General features: G+C 37.1%; 1 protein-coding gene across 14 annotated transcripts in view; it reads right to left on the reverse strand.

The window, feature by feature from the left end:
• LOC307186545 (uncharacterized protein) overlaps positions 1 to 22,807 on the reverse strand; it is a 1,017,825-nt gene that overhangs the window by 121,200 nt on the left and 873,818 nt on the right. For all 14 annotated transcript variants that reach the window (XR_013828391.1, XR_013828392.1, XR_013828393.1 and 11 more), the window contains one exon: positions 10,345 to 10,498. The gene's annotated coding sequence lies outside the window, so the exon portion shown is untranslated. The remainder of the gene's footprint in view (positions 1 to 10,344; positions 10,499 to 22,807) is intronic.

The raw sequence follows: 22,807 nt of genomic DNA on the forward strand, positions 1-22,807 counted from the left end.
ATGAACATAATATATTTCTTTTTTTTAAAGAGCCAATAATAATTTCTTATTTTCCCAGCCTTTACATTTGTAAAGGACCTCATTTTATATCTGCTTGAAGCCCAGAGGTTTCAAGACAACTCCATATAACATCTTGCTGAGTTGCCATACATTTAGAGTGATCCTGAAACTGTTGTTCTTGAAACAAAAGAATGGTTCAATGACTTAAAATTCATCATCTGCCTTAATAGATGGCTTCATTATCTCTCTTTCTCTAACATATTTTCCACACCATCTCAACAAATATCCCCAATGTCAATGCAGAGACAGCCAAGTTTGGCATTGTAAAAAGTTATGATCTACAAATGACTGGCAAATCTCACAGGGTCTGGAAAGCCAGGACACTTTAACAGACACCAGTAGAAGTGGATAATGTTAGCTTCCCCTAAGAATGGTAGAATCTGTGTGATAGCAATTTAGTATTATGGACGGTGGGATTTACATTAGTTATTAAGAACATTTTACTGGTAAATGCTGAGAAGAGGAAGAAAGGCACGCTTTCATAAGGAGCAAAACCCTGAGTTAAGACCTTGTTGGCATCAGCATCACCATGAAACTGCTATTTTGCTTTTATCGTTATCTAATGCTCAATTATTTAAAATACTTAAATGAGAGCTCAAATGCTGCCATAATATACCAGTGAGACATTAATTGTATGTTTTTAAATGGATACAATTGCGATTTATGTTTTAAGGATATGGCTGTATTTATGAGGTTCCACTGTAATCACTGTAACACTAACTTTCTCAATTGATTTTCAGCTGCCGATGACAAATTGTTTTACAAACCATAATTAAATCTCACAATAGCACTGACTGGCAGGTATTAACATTCAAACTTTGACTTATTAATAGTGATTTGTGCTTCTGTGTTCTGTAAACACATGTTAGTCAATTCACTGAAGTCTCAAGTAGTTGACAGATGGCAAGTGCACATAGAGCTAGAGGGATGAAATCAAGAAACCACAGGATGGAGACATGCCTGGCCATGAATGGGGCTGGAATTCCAGGAAATTCACTTCTAAAACATTTCTTATAGGATTTAAGTAATGAAATACAGTATACCTGTAGTTGCAAGATACAGGTTCTAGTTTCATACTACCATCAATTAGGTAGCCATAGGCTAACTTCCTTAATTATTCCAGTCTCAGTTTTCCAAACGTGGGGAGTGGAATAGGTGCTCTCAATAACTTCTTTCTCCAAGATGCCAGAGTTCCAATCTCTTACATGTATTCTATATGTATTCTCTATGTCATATATACATATATATGAGAAAGTAGATTCAAAGAAATGTTTGGCTCCTAGCCACAAGAAATTGCATTTTAATGCTAATAGAACCCAAATATGAGTTAATGTAAAGAGAAACATCTTATTCATATTAAAGATCAAAACTGACATCAGTTATGATCAAAATGGATTAATAGAAGCCAGATTTACCCTTCCACTGAAAAACCGCCCCCCCCAAATCTATGAAGCAATAATTTTGAAGATATTGGACATAAAGCAATGAAATCCAGTGATCTCTGAGAGATGAGAAACAAATAAGGTGAACCCCACAATTTCCTTAGCTAACTCTCTGGAGACAGTTTCCAGGCTATACCAGAGTAAGAAAGCATCCAGGCAAAGTCCACGGTCTCCCTGATTTGAGGCGATGAAGCTATAAGTCTGAAGGTGAAGGCAGTTATAATTCTTAGGCACCAGAGACATGACCCATGAAAGAAATAACTGATAAGCTGGACTTTATTAAAATTAAAAATTTCTGCCATGTGAAAGACAAAGTCAAGACAATGAGAAGAAACAGCCACAGACTGAGAAAAAATATTTGCAAAAAGCACATCTGATAAAGGACTGTCAATCCAAAATGTACAAAGAACTCTTAAAAACAGTAAGAAAATAAATAACATGATTAAAAAATGGAACAAAGACATGAACAGATATCTCATAGAAGAAGATCTGTAGATGGCAGATAAGTATACGAATGGAGACTCTCCACATCATATGTCATCAGGGAAATGCAAATTAAAACAAGAAAGCACTACAAAGAATGGCCAAAATCCAGAACACTGAGGATACTAAATGCTGATAAGAATGTGGAGCAGTGGGAATGCAAAATGGTACAATCACTTTGGAAGGTAATTTGATGGTTACTTACAAAACTAAACATACACTTACCATAGGATCCAGCCGTCATGCTACTTAGTATTTACCCATATGAACTCAAAAATTTTGTTAACACAGAAACCTAAATATGGATATTTACGGCAACTTTATTTGTAATTGCCAAAACTTGAAAGCAACCGAGATATCCTTCAGCAGATGAATGGGTACATAAGCTATGGAATATCCAGACAATGGAATATTATTCAGTGCTAAAATTAAATGAGCCATAGAAACACATGGAGAAATCTTAAATGCCTATTACTAAATGAAATAAGCCAATCAACATATTGTATAATTCTAACTATATGACACTCTGGATAAGTTAAAACTATGGAGACAACAAATAGATCAGTGATTTACAGGGGCAGGGGCCAGAGGTGGGATGAACAGGCAGAGCACAAAGGATTTTTAGGATAGTGACATACTCTGTATGATATCATAATGGTGGATACATGCCATTATACATTTGTACAAACCCACAGAATGTACAACTCTAGGAATGAACCATAAGGAAAACCATGGACTTTGAGTGATTACGATGTATCAATATTAGGTTCATCAGTTATAACAAATATGGCACTTTGGTAGAGGGTATTGATAATGGGGGAGGCTATGCATGTGTGAGAGCTGGAGATACATGGGAAATCTCTGTACCTTCCCCTCAATTATGCTGTGAACCTTAAACTGCTCTAAAACATAGCCTTAATTTTTTTAAAAAAATTCAATTGCAAATTAATTAATTAAAACCAATCTAGAACTGACATAGATATGAGAATTAGCAGCAAGGACATTAAAAAGTCATTAAAGGTATATACTATGTGTGAAAGCAAACAGAGGAAAGATTGATAATGTTACAGAGACATAGAAGATATGTATTTCAAAAACTTCAGTAAAACTTCTAGAGATGAAAAGTTCAATGCTGGAGATAAAAAATACGCTATTTGGGATTAACATTGAATTAGACATTACAGAAAAAACAACTCATGAATCTGAAGATGTAATAAAAGCTATCCAAAAAGAGACACAGAGATAAAAAAGACTAAAAAGAACAAATACACAAGCAAAACATCTGTGAGCGTTGAGACAATTTCAAAGGGCCAAATATATATGGAACTGGAGTCTCCAAATGATAAGAGAACGTAGGGGAGACAGCAAAAAAGAGTTGAATAAATAACAACTAAATAGTTTTCGAATTCAATAAAAACTATAAACTCATAGATCAAGAAACTGAACAAAATCCAAGTACAAGAGATATGAAGAAAATTACTACAAGGCACATCACGATCAAATTGTTTAAAACCAGTGATAAAAAGAAATCAAGGTAAAAAAACACTTTACTGTTTGGAAACAATTCTTAATGGGTCTCTCACATTTCATAAGCAAGGTATTAATTCCCTTTTAGTATGGACTATTTTTTCAAAAATGTTCATATAGTGAACAGCTTTGTCTCCCTCCGGAGCAAAGAGCAGTCATGTTTAATGCTCATTATCAAAGATTTGGACTCCCTAAGCTCAGGGTTCCTCTGCTATAACGCAATGCACAGCACGTGAAGCTGTTACCTCTCACTCTTCACATCACCTTGTGACAATCGAGGCTCAGGGACTGGCACAAAAATGCTGTTAGTCTGGATGCTGCTATTGGTATAAGCAATAAATTGTCCTTTGTCTCTGACCCATGAATCTCATGCTTTCTAACAATATCTATGAAAAATAGCAGGCTAACATGTGAGCTTGTAAGTTGGATAAAATCTCAGACCCTTCACAGTTCTTGACAACTTTGTGATAAGGCTGGGATGTTGACAAAGACATGGTTTTCCAAAAAAGGAAATTTGACAGCTTCATATGCCAGTTATCAAGATTTAAGGAAAGACCATAGAATCAATAACAAATGTATTGAGCAAATCACATGGGTATTAGGCAATAAATGCTCCTCCATGTTAATGTCTGCTAAATGAGGGGGCGATTGAGGATGTGGTTGAAAACTGAGTACCAGGAATTAGATTAAAAAACCACTGACCAAATGGTGCCCTAATTCTCCTCCAAGTGACTTCTTTGTTAACTTGACAGTCAACCTCAGGTGTACACATTGTAACTGTAACTGGTATTCAGATTCATTCTGAGTAGACAGAAGGTTTAGCCCTTTTCAGATAAGAGATACAGAGATGGGCAGCTATACTTAGGATAAAAGGAGGGAAATTAGTCATCAGTATGGTTCAAACAGGCAAAAGGTACAGCTTGGCTGGTTCCATTGGGAGATGAGGGGGCGATGTTCATAAATGTTTGTTAAAGAATGACAACAAATACATCATTTTATGGTTCAGCCTGTTCTGCAGTCTATGTGCTAACTTTAGATTCATTCAAGGATGACAGTGAAAGCCTTCGAGTTGTTTTTCCCAGTGGATTCTGGCTGCTCTGTGGGCACTTTGGCCCTCTTGGGGAGATACCCCTAATACACAAGAAGTTCCACAGGGAGCCATGGATGTGGCATTGAATAATGTTTGAGTCGTCATTATAGATCAGGTTTGCTCATGAGAGTGATCCCCTGGAGAAGGAGAAACCGACTCAAAGGAATCTAGGTAAATTCTTGTTATCTCTACCACCTGGAAAACTCTTTTAGGTCTTATGATAAAATCACGTGAAAACTTAAGATGTTATCATGAGAATGGAGTAGCAGAAGTCAGGTATTAAACTGAACTCCTTTATAATGCTGTCTCACTGCAAATCAGATCGACTCAGGCAAAGGAGCAAAACCTTCAGCCCCAGACTGAATGCCATCTGGCTGTGGCTGCAGAATCGAGAGGTTCCCAAAGCTGAAGTAAGTGGCATCTGCCATAAGACCTTTGTTCTTCCATATAGACCTTTGGGTGGAGTGAAAATATTATGCTGTTAGTTGGTTGAGCTGCACCACAGGAATCCAAAAGTACATGTGCCTTGCTGCCTGCTTGCACTCTGCACCACGTCATTCCTCCCTCCCCTGCTGTCCCAAACACAATCGTTTTAAAGAAGATGATGAAGAGGGGTGGGACCGACATCTGCCTGTCCCCAAGAGAAGTGAAGACCATAGGCAACTGTCCAGTTGTGCTGCAGAACTTTTGGGAAAAGAGCAGCTCCTTTCTTAGATACAAGCCGAAGTCATCATTCTACCCTGTCCCATAGCAGGAGGAGATGTTGGATTTAACTGATCGGGTTTGGACAAGCTTCCAAGTGGGGAACAGAAGCTGAAGTAACCTTTCAATATGGCCCATTGGGCTGATTCAGTGTACTATTGTTGTGATTTCCACTGCTAAATATTTAAATTATATCGATGTGACTTGCATTTCTTGATTCAATAAATATGAGAGGGGATTCCCAAATTATAAAACTTCTAGAAAAAATATAGGATAGAACTTTTTAAAAATAATTTTTATACTTTTTTAAATAAACTTATTTATTTTATTTATTTATTTTTGGCTGCATTGGGTCGCCGCTGCTGCACGTGGGGACCCTCCAGCTGCATCAAGTGGGGGACACTCCCTGCCGCGGGGTGTGGGCCCCTCATTGTGGTGGCCTCCCCCGCCGCAGAGCACGGGCTCCAGGCACGCGGGCCTCAGCAGTTGTGGATCACAGGCTCAGCAGCTGTGGTGCAAGGGCTTAGTCGCTCCGCAGCATGTGGGATCCTCCCAGACCAGGGCTCAAAGCCGTGTCCCCTGCACTGGCAGGCAGACTCCCAATCACTGCACCACCAGGGAGGCCCAGGATAGAAGTTTTATGAACTGGAATTAGGGAAATTATTTTTTAGATTCCATGCCAAAGTATGATCCATAAAAGAAAAGAAAGATAGGGCTTCCCTGGTGGCACAGTGGTTGAGAGTCCGCCTGCCGATGCAGGGGACGCGGGTTCGTGCCCCGGTCCGGGAAGATCCCACATGCTGCGGAGCGGCTAGGCCCGTGAGCCATGGCCGCTGAGCCTGCGCATCTGGAGCCCGTGCTCCACAACAGGAGAGGCCACAACAGTGAGAGGCCCGCATACCGCAAAAAAAAAAAAATAAAAAAAAAAGAAAAGAAAGATAAATTGAACTTCATCAAATTTAAGAATTTCTGCTCTTCAAAAGACACTGAAGACAATGAAAAGACAAGCCACAGACAGGGGATAAATACATGCAGATCACATATGATGAAGGAGTTGTATCTAGAACATGTAAAGAACTCTCAGAAATCAACAATAAGAAAACAAACAACCCAATTTTTTTTAATGAGGAAAATATTTGAACTTTACCAAAGAAGATACATTGATGACAAATAAACATGAAAAAATGCTCGACATTATTAGTTACTGGGGACGTAAATATTAAAATCACAAGTGGAAACCATTTCACACCTATTGGAATGTCTAATATGAAAACTACTGAGTATTCCAAATACTGGTGAGGATGTAGAACGACAGGAACTCTCAAACACTGCTGGCGAAAATGTAAAATGGTACAAACCCTTTGGAAAACAGTTCAACAGTTTCTTAAAAAGTTAAACATACACCTACCATAGGACCCAGCTATTTTAGTCTTAAGTATTGACCCAAAAGAAATGAAAGCATATGCTCATATGAAGTCTTGTAGGCAGATGTTCATAAAAACTTTCTTTATAACAGCCCCAAACTGGAAACAACTCAATCTCAGGTGAGATCATTTCAGGTGAATGGAAAAACCGTGATATACTCCTCAGCAATAAAAGAAGAAACTATCAATCCATACAACATAAAAAAATCTCAAGTAATTACACTGAGTGAAAGAAGCCAGATTAAAAGAGAATGCCTAGTATATGATTCCAATTATATTAAATTCTAGTAATTTTATTGATAGAATCCATGGTTCCCTTGAGATGGGGGCAGAGAGGAGCAGGTAGGATAGTTTACAAAGGGGCACAGAGAATATTTTGATGATGATACTTATGTTCACTACCTTGACTGATTGTGGTAATGGTTTTACAGATTTTATATATATATATGTGTATGTGTGTGTGTGTATATACATACATACATATATATAATTTATCAAAGTGTATGCTTTAAACGTAAAGCTTTTTGTATGTTAATTATACCTCAATAATTAAAAAGAAGAACTTAGAGAAATATTCATTTACCCTTTCTTCCCATTTTTGTTAATTTTCTCTAATTATTTTTTTCTAATAATTAATCAAAAGGCCAGGGCTACAAAATGTATGGGTAATAAAGTTATCATTTTAGAGCTTCTATTTTATCTCAGACACTGTATCCAAGGACTTTACATACTTGATCCTGTTTTATCTTCATAAGTCCTATATTTAAATCAATTTGTAAAATTAAATCTGAGGTTTAATGAGATTTTTCCACCCTATATTTGCTCTAATCTCAAGATAACTAATTTACTATTCTCTTACTTTATTTCTCATCAAACTTCCGCTCTTTATACCTAAACACACACACATACACAGACACACACACATAAATAGTCACACCTATTACTTCACTGTCATTGACCATTTAGACTGGAATTCCCTCATCTTGCCTCCAAATCCCCTAACTTACTTGTATCTATATCTGTATTCTATTTCTTTATTCTTATCAATTAAAAATCATAGGTTGTATTGAAGACCTATTCTCTCTGTTTTCTCTTGCATCTCATTCCCTGTAACTTTTTTAAGGGCTTGGCTCTTGTAGTTCCTGCCACCACCACCTGCATCTTATTTCTCCCTAACTCCTTTCTGTGAATCATTCCTATCGATGTGCAAAAAGTGGTCCAACATAATAAAACACAAACCTCCCTTTTATCTCACATTCACCTCACTGTTGCAAACAATTTTTCCATTAATCATCACAAACTCATTACAAACTTAAAAATAGTCGTCCCTATTCTTCCTTTACTATCTTCGTCTCTCATTTCTTTCACTACTTCTTCACCTTCCAGTCATACCTCTGTTCCCTCTCACCCAGCTTCCTTCTCTACTGTACCTCTGAAGCTGCCCTTCTCCAGGTAACCAATGATCTCCACGTTACCAATTTTATTGGTCACTTCTCTGTCTTCATCTTACTCATTCTCTGGGCAACATTGCCGGTGTGTATAAACTGCTCTCCTTCGCTCTGAAACACTTTGCTAGGCTCCCATGGCATGAGTGTCTGTCTTCCTCCTACCCTGTGTGTTAGTCTTCCTCAGGCTCATTTCCTGAATCTTTTCATTCTTCTCAGCTTTTACCTTTTGGAGAATCCCAGGGCCTTTTCTCTTCTATCCACACATTCTCTCTCAAAGTGATACAAAGTGATATTCTTCAAGCTCTGGCTTTAAAATTCATCTTTATGCTTATGATACTCAAAATTTTATGCTCAGTGTAGCTTTTCCCTTAGGTCACAAAATGTATATATAACCCCCTACATAGCATCTCTACTTGAGTATTGTATAGGCATTTCAAATTTAACATGTTTGCAACAGAATTCTTGATTACCCTTAACTAATCCTCTCCCTCATCTCTTCTTACCTGTTTCTTCCCCAGAATTTCCCATCTCAGCAAATTACACCAGATTCTGTCTAGTGGTTCAAGTCTCCAAATACAGATTATGCTTGATTCCTCTACTCCTTTGACCCCGTAAACAATGCATTTGTATTTCTGAACAACTCTACTTTCTAGTAATTCTCCAAATATGCCCTGACAACTATTGCTTCTCTCCACCTCTACTATCAACACTTTGGTTTACACCACCCGCACTTTTCATGTTGACCAATGCAACAGAGCTTTTCCTGATCTCACATCTTCAGCTGTTGTCCTTTGATAATCAGTTTCCTAGAGAGTAGACAGTGATCTTTTTAAAAAATGTAAATCAGGTTATGCTATTCCAAATCAGGCTATGAATGACTTGCAAGGACTTTCCTCAGGTCCTCTGAATTAGCTGTCTCTGCATGAAAAACTCTTTCTAGTCACATGAATATTTCTCTCTCATTTAAGGCTCAAATTTTATGTCACTGCCACAGAGAAACTTTCAATAAAGCCTAAATCACTTCCTATCATATTATCCTGATTTATTTACTCCATGACACTTCCAACTACTGAGATTATTTATGATTTTATATGTTTATTTCTTCTATATTATTCTTCTGTATTTATTCTATATGAAGCTCTATTATATGAAAAAGTTTCTATGTAAATAAAGAACTCAGTAGAAATATTGGAACTGCAGAAGTAGTAAGTAAAATTCATAAATAGACTCGATAATGTAATTCAAAGTTGTATCTCTCAGTTCTTTGCTTCATTATCTCCTTCTGAATATATTGTCAGGATAGATCTTTAATCTCTGGTTGGATATGCTTGAACTGACATAGAATGGAAAGAAAAACAACTACGATTCTTAATATCTTTTCTCCCAAAGGAGTATGATTTCCTTTCCTTTCTTTCTTTCTTTTTCCCTCGTTTAATCTGTTGTTTATTTTTGTCTCTAAAGAGTAAAGTCTCCGTTCATTTTAGGTTGAAAAGTCATAATGACTTTTTTGGGGGGGGATAAAAAACGTATGCATATCACATTTTCACTGAAAATACAACATTACCCAAGAAATACTGGTTTACATTTTTGCTTTCTGAACGAATTCTTAGCAGCAAATGGACTTGAACTGAAATGCCTTTCTCAGATGACAAATTGTTAGTGTATAGATTTTGTTATATCCTGTTGAAATGTCCAAGTACCTGTCTCTTTTGAAAGAGAGGATGGTTTAGAGAATGTGTGCATTTTTTTCTGATCTCCACTCTCCCCCTCTTCAAACTCCACTCTCCCCCTAATGTTCTTATAAGATTAGCTGAAGGGACAGCTGGTGAGTCAAAACAGAGAGAAGAAAAGAAAACAACTTTGCCTGAAGATTGGTCAAGGATCTCAGAGATTAACAGATAGGCCCTCAAATCACTAAACGTCTTCCTGCTGTTATGTGTCATCTGAGATTACTAATCTTAAGGGAAGGAGTTTACACCTGCTTCCATTATACTCTTTGAAAAACCCTTATATGACTTACTATTGCATTACAGTCATTTCTTGACATATCTGACATGCCCATTCAACAGTGAGGTCCTCAAGGTCAAGGGAACTGTAACCTAGAGCCTATCATATAGATGATGAATGAATTTTAAGTTAAAGTGTAATGTAGTATTTTTGCTTCTTACCTGTTTACCCTCAGATGAGAGATCTGCATTGTGGAGTGTTTGGTTTCCTCATCATCAGTATTACCAGCTCTGAAGACTTGGCAATCAGGTTGAGTTGTTAGCAAAACTCATAGACTCAGATTTATGCCATCCGTTCCTGCCATATTATTCCAATCTGTAACAATATAAGTTGTTGAATTTCAACAGAGGGAGAAATCATATCAAATATTTTCCCATATGTATATAAGTTGTGACATTTTCAAAATTAAAAAAATGAATTACAAAAGGAAGCTGCATGTTAAAAACAGAATACTTCTGAGTTTAGCTTTGTAATTCCACTATGACATCTGTGAAATATACACCTACTATTGTCAAATGAAAATGGAGCAATTTAAAGTCAGATTTATGGGGGAAAAAGAGAGGAGGCTACAGTTATAAGCTCCCTCCAGCTGTGAAGGTACAGTGAGAAAAAGGGAATCATTGATGTAGATACTTTTTAATCATGGCTATATCATGAGAGAGATCCGAATACACATTTTATACACAATTTATAAAATATTCGAGGTCCAAGAGCTGTTAGAGGCTCTTCTGCTGGAAGAGGAATGGGTAGCTCTAACAATTCAATAGAATTTGTTACTATCTCTAGATGTATCAATTAAGTGGGTACATATGAATCATAATGACTTATTAAGACACTTTCGTGTCCTACGTAGAATTATGTTATAATGTTATAATGAAAAACTGGGACAACAAATATATTAAGGATACATATTGGGTTGGCCAAAAATTGGTTCGGGTTTTTCTGTAACATCTTACGAAAAATCTGAACGACCTTTTTGGCCAACCCAATACACACACTCACATTGATCTCAACTAGGTAAAATCTGCATACGAAGAGAAAATATTTCAAAAGGTAATTGCAGATTTTGGGGAAAGTAGGGGCTGATGGGATTGTGGAAAAGTTTTGGTCTCATAATTTTCTATATTTTCCATGTATTAAACAATACAATTATGTATATATTATAATGAGAATAAAAGCATTTATTGTAAACTGAGAATGACATGCCTACAAATTAAATATATTACAAATTATTTACCATGACAAATCATGCATGAGATATGAACATAACTAAATTCATTAAAATTAACTTTATTGAGTGGCTTCCGTGTGCTAACATAGGAGAAGTAGTAATTATAGGCACGTGGCTATATTTATTCATATCCAGTGAGTAATATGGGCTCATGGACACAGGTCGGTAGGGAATAACATAAAAATATTATTTATCTATTATCTAGTATTTTATAACTATATTCTTCAATCAATATTAATACTATTAAATACTCAAAAATGAGATGAAATATATTAAAATGTCTTCAGTACTGTTGAATGCCATGGTTGAGTTAGCAGTCATTAAAGGGTTGTAGCTAAATGACAGTCAGAAATTCTATATCTTCAGTTGTCAGGGTCACCTTCAGGCCATCCACACCTGCCATCTTTCTTTGTGAAGGGGTAACTCAAGAAGGATGTTTTCATGAGAAATTGAGGCAAGTCACCTGTATTTAACCAAAGGTACTTCAGTTATTCTTTGTTGTTATAGGACAGGCAGACACAGAGGGCTTTCATGTCAGCCTCTACTGATAACTTGTGTCTAGGTGGTCTGGTCTCCCCTGGGGAAGTGGGGGTGTAGATGGAGAGGGTAAACAGGAGGAAGTTTTCCAGCAATGTATGTTTTGTACCATGTTTAACCCATTTCTCTGGTCATCTGAGGTCTTAAATCAAGTCTATGGAAAGGAATGTATTTGCTCTAATCTATGGATTAGCTTTGGGTTAAAGGGCTTGAACTTCACTGACCTTTGTCTGTTAACTTACTCCATTCTTTTTCCTTCTTTTCACATAAAAAATGTAGTCTGATGTATCGAGGGTATCGGATTTGTGGAATGAAGTATCAGGCTTATGATACAAGTATTATTAACTATAGCCAATTGCAAGCCAATAAGAAATAGTGAAAATATTGGCTACTAACATTCTTTTGCCTGAAACAATGACAATGTTTATGGATTTCAGATTCATTACACACCATATTCATATTTTGTTTTATAAAGGAATATGTGTGCACAAAGTACAAGAAAGAGAATGACACCTATTATTCTGCCACCCAAGCCTTTAAGAGCATTTTGATTAATATCTTCTCTATAAATACCTATATATGCATGCACACATCTAAAATTTTTAATGAAATTTTGATCTCCTGTATGTATTGCTTAATAAATTACCTTTTTAATGTAGCAGTATATTATGTCACTAAATATTAATTTACAAAAGGCTTTTTGTTGGCACAGAATTCTGTTTTATACATGTACCATCACTTGTTTAACTAAATGTCTCTTTGGGGGCATTTATATCATTGTTTTCTGCAAGTGCTGCCATGAATATCCTAGTAAATTTTTTCTGTACCTTTATTATTTTTTCAATAACTTATAAAAGTTAGATTACAAATGAATATTTTAAGTCCAAAGTTCATTCCAGAAAATCTGAAGGAATTTGAAGTAACATATAACTCCACCTGCCTGTGTGACAGTATCCAGGCCTCCTCTCCTTTACTACCCTGTACTTGTACTACATACCTGTCTTCTCTTGATAATACAGAATCTTTAAGAGTTTAAAGTATCTTTACCAAATTGATAGAGTGGCATACCATTTTCATTTGTATTTTTATTAAAAGAGGCACATTCTTTCTAATATTTAATGGCTATTTGTTTTTCTTCCTCTGGGAATTACTTATGCATATTAATTCACTATGCATTGTTAAAAGCTTAATCAGCCAAAGACCACCAGGCACAAATTTGAAGTCTGATAAAATCAGATGTATTAACTTGATGCAGCAAAGGAGGGCACTCCAGAGGAGCTCTGAAATGCCACACGACAAGAGGGAGCAAGGAAGCATCTTTTGAAAGGTTTTGGTTACTGCTGAATTATTTTGAAAAGTGTCTAAGGGAAGAGGGCATTAATTCCGGATTAGCTGCTGGTTTTAGGTGAGATTAAGAGAACAAGGATTCACTGGGGATTGGGTGCTGTCATGAGATGACAGCATTTTAGCAATTAGATGTCCTCAGTAATAGATGAGGAAAACAGAGAACTCTGGGAGCATCACTGGTACGCAAACAAAAGTTATACAAAGAGAGGCTTGTTATGGCATTTTACTGCATGGCCTCGGGGAAATAATTTTTCTGTTATTTGGGGATTAGCTTTTCTGTGTCCAACCTCCTACCCATCCTGATTAATGGCAGAACTGCCTTTTCCTTTTTTCAGTCTTACTGATATTCATTCTTACAATCCCAGATAGGTTTTTACACTTTCAAAATACGGCTTAGGTCACATATATTATTTAGGTCACATACATTATTTAGGTCACATACATTATTGGTTAATGTTGCAGAATTATACATTCTTGAATTGGAGGCTTGGCATGTCTCCTTACTGGTAGTGTAACTTTGGACAAATTTAATCACGTTAGTTTCAGTCTTCATATCATGAAAAAGGAAGTACTACTGCTACTACTACTACAACCTATCTTGTAGGACTATTGAGAAAATTAAATATGATTATTTTTATAAAGCACTTATCAAAATGTCTGGCATGAGGCAATTGCTCAGAAAGCAATAGCAACTAAAAGGGTATGCTTAATATAGGTTTTTCCTGAATGAATTGATGGAAACAACTAATAAAAAGAACATGATTAGTATAACTGTATATGTGTCTACAAAAGAGAATTGAAGGATGTTGGACTGTGTGGAAGTTGCTAATGAATATTTTATGAATTGGCAGTTTGGTTTTTGTTAAATAATTGTAGATATTTACAGAGGAAAGAGGAGCACAATTCGTAGATTTAGATGATCTTACAGGCAGAATTCCCTTATTAGCCTAACATAGGAAAGCTGAAGAGATCAGTGAGAAATAGACCCTGGTATTGCAGTCTAGTGGGCTGTGGTTCCTATTAAAAAAAAGGACACACCCTTTTCCAGAATGTTCTCTGGAAGAAGAGTGAGAGTCTATTTTCATGGCTCTGGATATAACTTAATGAACTTGAAGAGCACACACCCAATAAAGAGAAAAGAAATGTTTCAGAGAACAGATTAATAAATTGAGAGGCAGAGTTGTACAAGAAATGAACGCATCAAGGGGACAGGTATTAAAATGCTAATCACTGGGTTAGAAATGAGAAACACCTTAGAAGAGGAGGAATATCAAACCATCCTGAAAGGGAGGAGAAGCAAGAAACCAAGTAGGTGTGGACTCAGAGCAAAAGTAATGAAAGGCAGATGGGTTAGAATTAAGGGTGGTGAAACAGTTGGTGTAATGCATGGATGTACTTTGGCTGCTCTACGGATGACCGTAGATCAGTCTGTTGTTTATATGTACAGTGGTCTGGGATGGTGAGAAATTGTGCACTCTGCTAGAAAAAAAATTACGAAGTCCAGCCAATAAAACAACCGAAAGGCCACCAAGCATGTTCTAGAAAACATCCTTTGTTGCAGTTAATACAAATCAGCTGTTCTGGTTACCACTCCAACACATGACCATGGGGAGACAGTGGAAATCACTGGTGGCTTAAACACTGAAATCACTGAGAAAACAAAGGTGATGAATACAACAACCAATCTGCTATCATCATGCAGCCAGACGGACACACACGGTCTTGTAGCCAACTGAATAAGCATAGAAAACGTTAGAGAAGTTGTGGATAAAGGAGCGTGGATAAGTAAAATTGAGATGTATTTGCTGCTTTTTGCAATAATTGAGCAAGTCATAGAAAAAATACTTAAATAAAAAACTATGCCATTAATGTGTGCTATATGGTCAACTTCACCCTGGGTGCTAGTATTCAAAAACCACTATTTTTAAAACTGACTAGGTCAACTTTTCTCAACAGTGAGTCATTGACTGAACCAAATTTAGCTAAATGCAAGCCACTGAACACCTGCTCTCATAATGCCTCTCTTATATGATTGTAGGGAAGGGCTGTGTTCTTGTTTTTAAGTCCAACTTCAGCATTTTTGTTTTATTTGGCTTTTTTCGTAAAGCTAAGAAGATGTGAAATTTCCCTTTTGTTGTAACAAATTGTAACAACATCATAGTATTTTGAGCATTTCTCCTTTGTCACATCTGACTTAGATACTAACACAAGCATTATTTGCCTTGAGCAGCTATGGAAGAGCTGTTCAAAGCCTAGTTACAGATTTCTGAAAGTTTTCACCATTCTCTTTTCAATTTATTTTCAGATCAGAACTGGGCAACTATTGCATATATATATATATATATATATATATATATATATTATCTATATCACGGAAATAAATATATTTTCTCCAAGGGAAAAAAAAAATATATAAATGCATATGTTTGTGTATGTTTGGTATACACATATACAAAAGTTTAGAAAAAATTTGAAAGAAATAAAATTCTTTAATTTAATATAAGACTTTCATTGGCAGAATTCAATGTCAAGCCAATTAAAATTATATTAGAAAATTTCCTGATCTGGGAAAAATCATTTATTTTATTTTATTTCTGTCATTTCATTTCAATAAAGTTATATTTAACCTTCCAAAATAATTTCAAAGATTTTTGCATCTTATTGTGACCTACAAAGAGTCACAATTTTAAAAAATTTATTGTGTTTATAAAGTAAAATCACAAATATTTATTTAGATGTGAGACATTTAATTTTGCAAGTTTTGTAATTTAACAAGCAAAATAAGATATTCAAACCACTGCTCTCTTCAGATCATGAAAAAAAATCTGAAAAAGTTTTTCTTAGATTTCGGATAAAATTAAGTCATTTATACATCATGGGACAAAACAGATGGAACCAAAACAAAATTAAAGTATAATATATGGAAGCAAATTTTTAGTTTGTTGACTCTACTGTAATAAGCTTGCATGTCATTGGCTTAAACTCAGGTTATATATGAACATTTTTCCTTACACTATAATGTAGATAATAAAAAGAGATTGCTTCATGGACACTTAGCAGTTTCACATCTATAATAATTAACTGTCAGGGGATGCCTTCAAGATGGCGGAGGAGTAAGACATGGAGATCACCTTCCTCTCCACAAATACATCAGAAATACATCTACGTGTGGAACAACTCCTACAGAGCACCTACTGAACACTGGCAGAAGACCTCAGACTGCCCAAAAGGCAATAAACTCCCCACGTACCAGGGTAGGGTAAAAGAAAAAAGGAAAAACAGAGACAAAAGAATAGGTATGGGACCTGCACCTCAGCAAGGGAGCTGTGAGGGAGGAAAAGTTTCCACACACTAGGAAGCCCCTTCACTGGCGGAGACTGCGGGTGGTGGAGGGGGGAAGCTTCGGAGCCACGGAAGAGAACACAGCAACAGGGGTGCGGAGGGCAAAGTGGAGAGATTCCCGTACAGAGGATCGGTGCCGACTGGCACTCACCAGCCCGAGAGGCTTGTCTGCTCACCCGCCGGGGCGGGCGGGGGCTGGGAGCTGAGGCTCGGGCTTCGGAGGTCAGATCACAGGGACAGGACTGGGGTTGGCTGCGTGAACACAGCCTTAAGGGGGCTAGTGCGCCACGGCTAGCTGGGAGGGAGTCCAGGAAAAAGTCTGGAGCTGCTGAAGAGGCAAGAGACCATTGTTTCAGGTGCGCGAGGAGAGGGGATTCTGAGCACCACCTAAATGAGCTCCAGAGACGGGCACAAGCTGCAGCTATCAGTGCGGACACCAGAGATGGGCACGAGATGCTAAGGCTGCTGCTGCGGCCACCAAGAAGCCTGTGTGCAAGCACAGGTCACTATCCACACCTTCCCTCCTGGGAGCCTGTGCAGCCCACCACTGCCAGGGTCCCGTGATCCAGGGAAAACATCCCTGGGAGAACACATGGCAAGTGTCAGGCTGTTGCAACAGCATGCCGGCCTCTGCCATCGGAGGCTCTCCCCACAGTCCACACCCCTCCCTCCCCCGGCCTGAGTGAGCCAGAGCCCCCTAATCATCTGCTCCTTTAATCCCATCTTGTCTGGGTGGGAAACAGACACCGACAGGCGACCTACATGCAGAGGTGGGGCCAAATCCAAAGCTGAACCCCGGGAGCTGTGCGAACAAAGAAGAGAAAGGGAAATCTCTCCCAGCAGCCTCAGGAGCAGCAGATTAAATCTCCACAGTCAACTTGATGTACCCTGCATCCGTGGAATACCTGAATAGACAGCAAATCATCCCAAAATTGACGCAGTGGACTTTGGGAGCAACTGTAGACTTGGGGTTCCCTTTCTGCATCTAATTTGCTTTTGGTTTTATGTTTATCTTAGTTTAGTATTTAGAGCTTATTATCATTGGTAGAATTGTTTACTGATTGGGTTGCTCTCTTCCTTTTATGTGTGTGTGTGTGTATATATATATATATATATATATACACACATACATTTTTTTTTCCTTTTCCTCTTTTTGGGAGTGTGTATGTGTATGCTTCATTGTGTGATTTTGTCTGTATAGCTGTGCTTTTACCATTTGTCCCAGGGTTCTGACTGTCAGTGTTTTTTTTTTTTAGTATAGTTTTTAGCACTTCTTATCACTGGTGTATTTATTTTTGGGTTTAGTTGCTCTCTTCTTTCTTTCTCTCTATTTTTTATTACTTTTTAATTTTTTTATTTTTAATAATTCATTCCATTTTAATAACTTCATTTTATTTATTTATTTTTCTTTCTTCCATTTTTTTCTCCCTTTTCTTCTGAGCCATGTGGCGGACAGGGTCTTGCTGCTCTGGCCGGGTGTCAGGGCTGAGCCTCTGATGTGGGAGAGTCGACATCAGGACATTGGTCCACATGAGACATCCCAGCCCCACATAATATCAAATGGTGAAAGCTCGCCCAGAGATCTCCATCTCAATGCTAAGACCCAGCTCCACTCAACGACCAGCAAGCTACAGTGCTGCACACCCTATGCCAAACAACTAACAAGACAGGAACAAAAACCACACCCATTAGCAGAGAGGCTGCCTAAAATCATAATAAATTCACAGACACCTAAAACACACCACCAGACCTGGTGCTGTCCACCAGAAAGACAAGATCCAGCCTCATCCATCAGAACACATGCCCAGTCCCCTCCACCAGGAAGCCTAGACAACCCACTGAACCAACCTTACCCACTGGGAGCAAACACCAAAAACAACGGGAACTACGGACCTGCAGCTTGTGAAAAGGAGACCCCAAACACAGTAAGTTAAGCAAAATGAGAAGACAGAGAAATACATAGCAGATGAAGGAGCAAGGTAAAAACCCACCAGACCAAACAAATGAAGAGGAAATAGGCAGTCTACCTGAAAAAGAATTCAGAGTAATAATAGTAAAAATGATCCAAAATCTTGGAAATAGAATGGAGAAAATACAAGAAACGTTTAACAAGGACATAGAAGAACTAAAGAGCAAACAAACAATGATGAAAAACACAATAAATTAAATTAAAAATTCCCTAGAAGGAATCAATAACAAAATAATTGAGTCAGAAGAACTGATAAGTGACCTGGAAGATAAAATAGTGAAAATAACTATTGCAGAGCAGAATAAAGAAAAAAAAAAATGAAAAGAATTGAGGACTATCTCAGAGACCTCTGGGACAACATTAAACACACCTACATCCGAATTATAGGGGTCCTGGAAAAGAGAAAAAAAAAGGGACTGAGAAAATATTTGAAGAGATTATAGTTGAAAACTGCCCTAATATGTGTAAGGAAATAGTCAGTCAAGTCCAGGAAGCGCAGAGTTCCATACAGGATAAATCCAAGGAGAAACACACCAAGAAACATATTAATCAAACTATCAAATATTATATACAAAGAAAACATATTAAAAGCAGCAAGGGAAAAGAACAATTCACATACAAGGGAATCCCCATAAGGTTAACAGCTGATCTTTCAGGAGAAACTCTGCAAGTCAGAAGGGAGTGGCAGGACATATTTAAAATGATGAAAGGGAAAAACCTACAACCAAGATTACTCTACCCAGAAAGGATCTCATTCAGATTCCATGGAGAAATTAAAACCTTTACAGGCAAATGAAAGCTAAGAGAATTCAGCACCACCAAACCAGCTTTACAACAAATGCTAAAGGCACTTCTCTAGGCAAGAAACACAAGAGGAGAAAAAGACTTATAATAACAAACGCAAAGCAATTAAGAAAATGGTAATGGGAACATACATATTGATAACAATCTTAAATGTAAATGGATTAAATGCTCCAACCAAAAGACATAGACTGGCTGAATGGATACAAAAACAAGACCCATACATATGCTGTCTACAAGAGACCCACTTCAGACCTAGGGACACATACAGACTGAAAGTGAGGGGATGGAAAAAGATATTCCATGCAAATGGAAATCAAAAGAGAGCTGGAGTAGCAATTATCATATAAGACAAAATAGACCTTAAAACAAAGACTATTACAAGAGACAAAAAAGGACATGACATAATGATCAAGGGATCAATCCAAGAAGAAGATATAACAATTATAAATATTTATGCACCCAACATAGGCACACCTCAATACATAAGGCAAATGCTAAGAGCCATAAAAGGGGAAATTGACAGTAACACAATCATAGTAGGGGACTTTAACACCCCACTCTCACCAATGGACAGATCATACAAAATGAAAATAAATAAGGAAACACAAGCTTTAAATGATACATTAAACATGATGGACTTAATTGATATTTATAGTACACTACATCCAAAAACAGCAGATTATACTTTCTTCTCCAGTGCTCATGGAACATTCTCCAGGATAGATCATATCTTGGGTCACAAATCAAGCCTTGGTAAATTTAAGAAAATTGAAATCATATCAAGTACCTTTTCCGACCACAACGCTATGAGACCAGATATCAATTACAGGAAAAAAATCTGTGAAAAATACAAACACATGGAGGCTAAACAATACGCTACTAAATAACGAAGAGATCACTGAAGAAATTAAAGAGGAAATTAAAAAATACCTAGAAACAAATGACAGTGAAAACACAACAACCCAAAACCTATGCAATTCAGAAAAAGCAGTTCTAAGAGGGAAGTTTATAGCAATATAATCCTAACTCAGGAAACAAGAAACAACTCAAATAAACAACCTAACCTTACACCTAAAGCAATCAGAGAAAGAATAACAAAAAAACTCCAAAGTTAGCAGAAAGAAAGAAATCATTAAGATCAGATCAGAAATAAATGAAAAAGAAAGGAAGGAAATGATAGCAAAGATCAATAAAACTAAAAGTTCTTTGAGATGATAAACAAAATTGATAAACCACTAGGTGGACTCATCAAGAAAAAAAGAAGACTGAAACCAACAGAATTAGAAATGAAAAAGGAAAAGTAACAACTGACACTGCAAAAATACAAAGGATCATGAGACATCCTTACTACAAGCAACTCTATGCCAATAACATGGAAAACTTGGAAGAAACAGACAAATTCTTAGAAAAGCACAACCTTCTGAGACTGAACCAGGAAGAATTAGAAAATATAAACAGACCAATCACAAGCACTGAAATTGAAACTGTGATTAAAAATCTTCCAACAAACAAAAGCCCAGGACCAGGTGGCTCCACAGGTGAATTCTATCACACATTTAGAGAAGAGCTAACACCTATCCTTCTCAAACTCTTCCAAAATATAGCAGAGGGAGGAACACTCCCAAACTCATTTTACAACGCCATCATCACCCTGATACCCAAACCAGAAAAGATGCCACAAAAGAAGAAACCTACAGGCCAAAATCACTGATGAACATAGATGCAAATATCCTCAACAAAATACTAGCAAACAGAATCCAAGAGCATATTCAAAGGATCATACACCATGATCAAGTGGGGTTTATCCCAGGAATGCAAGGATTCTTCAATATACGCAAAACAACGTGACACACCACATTAACAAATCGAATGATAAAAACCAAATGATCATCCCAAATGCAGAAAAAGCTTTTGACAAAATTCAACACCCATTTATGATAAAAATCCTCCAGAAAGTAGGCATAAAGGGAACTTACCTCAACGTAATAAAGGCCATATATGACAAACCCACAGCCAACATCGTTCGCAGTGAAAAACTGAAACCAGTTCCACTAAGATCAGGAACAAGACAAGGTTGCCCACTCTCACCACTAATAGTCAACACAGTTTGGGAAGTTTTAGCCACAGGAATCAGAGAAGAAAGAGGAATAAAGGGAATCCAAATTGGAAAAGAGAAATAAAACAGTCACTGTTTGCAGATGACATGATACTATACATAGAGAATCCTAAAGATGCTACCAGAAAACTACTAGAGCTAATCAATGAATTTGGTAAAGTAGCAGGATGCAAAATTAATGCACAGAAGTCTCTTGCATTCCTATACACTAATGATTAAATATCTGAAGGAGAAATTAAGGAAACACTCCCATTTACCATTGCAACAAAAAGAATCAAATACCTAGAAATAAACCTACATAAAGAGACAAAAGACCTGTATGAAGAAAACTATAAGACACTGATGAAGGTAATTAAAGATGATACAAACAGATGGAGAGATATACCATGTTCTTGGACTGAAAGAATCAATATCGTGAAAATGACTATACTACCCAAACAATCTACAGATTCAATGCAATCCCTATCAAATTACCAATGGCATTGTTTTACAGAGCTAGAACAAAAAATCTTAAAATTTGTACGGAGACACTAAAGACCCCAAATAGCCAAAGTAATCTTGAGGGAAAAAAATGGATCTGGAGGAATCAGACTCCCTGACTTCAGACTATACTACAAAGCTACAGTAATCAAGAAAGCATGGTACTGGCACAAAAACAGAAATATAGGTCAATGGAACAGGATAGAAAGCCCAGAGATAAGCCCACATACCTATGGTCAACTAATTTATGACAAAGGAGGCAAGGATATACAATGGAGGAAAGACGTCTCTTCAATAAGTAGTGCTGGGAAAACTGGACAGCTACATGTAAATGAATGAAATTAGAACACTCCCTAACACCATACACAAAAATAAACTTAAAATGGATTAGAGGGCTTCCCTGGTGGCACAGTGGTTGCTCCGCAACGGGAGAGGCCACAACAGTGAGAGGCCCGCATACCGCAAAAAAAAAAAAAAAAAAAAAAAATGGATTAGAGACCTAAATGTAAGGCCAGACACTATAAAACTCTTAGTGAAAAACATAGGCACAACACTCTTACATAAATCACAGCAAGATCCTTTTTGACCCACCTCCTAGAGAAATGGAAATAAAAACAAAAATAAACAAATGGTACCTAATGAAACTTAAAAGCTTTTGCACAGCAAAGGAAACCATAAACAAGACCAAAAGACAACCCTCAGAATGGGAGAAAATATTTGCAAACAAAGCAACTGACAAAGGATTAGTCTCCAAAATATACAAGCAGCTCATGCAGCTCAATATCAAAAAAAAAATAA

The sequence above is a fragment of the Stenella coeruleoalba genome, assembly GCF_951394435.1.
Source record: "Stenella coeruleoalba genome assembly, chromosome: 5".
Lineage (NCBI taxonomy): Eukaryota > Metazoa > Chordata > Mammalia > Artiodactyla > Delphinidae > Stenella > Stenella coeruleoalba.